Source organism: Belonocnema kinseyi, chromosome 2, assembly GCF_010883055.1.
Source record: "Belonocnema kinseyi isolate 2016_QV_RU_SX_M_011 chromosome 2, B_treatae_v1, whole genome shotgun sequence".
Classification (NCBI taxonomy): Eukaryota; Metazoa; Arthropoda; class Insecta; order Hymenoptera; family Cynipidae; genus Belonocnema; species Belonocnema kinseyi.
This window is the reverse complement of record NC_046658.1, coordinates 94,270,466-94,272,569: the sequence shown is the minus strand read 5'-3', so window position 1 is coordinate 94,272,569 and position 2,104 is coordinate 94,270,466.

Genomic DNA, 2,104 nt, shown 5'->3' with positions numbered 1-2,104 from the left:
AGCGAGGGCGCATACTTTGAATAAAATATTTGTTATCATTCTCTTGAAATAAATGTGTTTCTTTCTTGAAAAAATACCGGTTTCATATGTATACACCTGGTAATATCCACAAGCAATTTCATGTTATTTGAAAACATATTTGCTAAAGTCAAATATTATAGATACTTTAATACTAATATTAATCATAATAATTATCACCTTATTATAGAATAATATATGTTTTTCATTAAGAATTTTTATTTTACCAAACATGTGCCGATTAATAATATTAATAATAATAATAATTATCACCTTATTATAGAATAATATATGTTTTTCATTAAGAATTTTTGTTTTACCGTTGAAGATGGAAATTTTTTGAATATATACACGCAGAAAAAATAACCTTACATTTGACTGAAAACCAAGTTAAATCTACCGATCTCCCTAGTACGCATCAACTGTGTCCAAATGACAAGGTTCCATCTCGGGGAGACCAAAAGAAAAGGATCCATCTCGGAATGACCAAATGAAAAGTTTCCAACTTGGAATGACCAAATCAAAAGGAGCTAAGTCAATTCTTATACTATTATTTATATTTATAATATGATTATTAATAGCAAGAATTTGCATAATATCCTTTATAAGATATGTATGACTCTTTAATATGAAGTGCGAATTGACAAGTCCGTCTACTGCAATTATTCAAGAGAATTTCAACTTTAAATAAGTTTTAAAAAAAATTTTGAAGGAAGTGTTCGACAATTCGTCAAAGCATTAGCTGTATAAGACACTATTTGTTGGGAAATTTTAGGATGCTAGTAATTTATATTAGTCAAATAGAAAATAACCTCTATACATATTCGAATTTAAGGTTACTGGAGGATATTTTAAGGATACATAGAGCTTTAAATTAAAAATTTAAACTGTTCAATTTTTAATTAAAATAAAATTCATAAATATTTTCGATTTTAAATTAAATTAAATTTTTTATTGATAAAATTTTATTTTATATTAAAATATTTTTCGAACGAAAACAGCAAATCACTATAATTATATGATTTAAAGAAACCATGATAACGGGTTGGAATTGTTCTACCATCGCATAATGATATTAAATCCTTTTTCTTCTCGAGAGAGATCGAAATTCTAGATTTGTAAGCTCTAGGAACTTTATAAGTTTCCAGTTTGAGAGGACGACCTTGTTTTTTTTATAATCTCAATTGACTTAGTAGCATCCCGAAAATCATACTTGTACCGTATCAATATGGGTTCTGCACCATTGGCAATAATTTCACAAACTTGCGACCATTTTACTTGCCATCCCTCAAGATCGAGAACCCAGTTTTGAAGTTCAACGAACGGTTTAAAAGTATAAATATTTTCCTGTTGAACTTCTTTAACGATATAAGGGTTTGAATTTTTCTTCTCAGGTCCATCTTTTGCTTCCCTAATCAGAGTATACCATTCTTCAGGAATGTAAATATTTCGATTTTTACTGCATCTTTCAATAAGGGCATGCACACTGTCGCCTTCATTTTGAGTGTGTCCAACTGCAACAAAATTTATAGATCTAATCGACTCACACATATTTTGTGCGTAACATTTTTATCTACAAGTCATATTTTTCGAGAAAATTAGTGATACATCTGATGAAATATAACAGATTTTAGTGCATTAAGCAACAGGTCTTTCTCTACCATCCGTGCTCATAGTACTTACGGTCGTGTTGCAGACCATCTCTGTAAATTTTTGTGGCGACGATGGCTTAAGAAAATAGGTGTTAATCCGATTAAGGAACTAATCGCAAATATAAAAGTATGTTACCCTAGCCACTGAACATAATCAGCCTCTTTATTAAAAATGAATGCAAATATATTATATAATAATAAGATCATACAATTAAAAAAATCTTCAAAATATAAAAAATACAAAAAAAATCTCTTAAAAATACTCCAACCTTCCCGTAATGAAGAGCGTGATTAGGTACCAAGCCGAAACCAATGGAAATACGAAGCAAAAAAAGATCTACGAGGGTGGATTGATAAGTTTCCGGCCTGACCAAGAGATGGCGCCACTAGGCCTACCTTGAGGTGGCGTTCTATAGTACCATCCTTAGATAGCT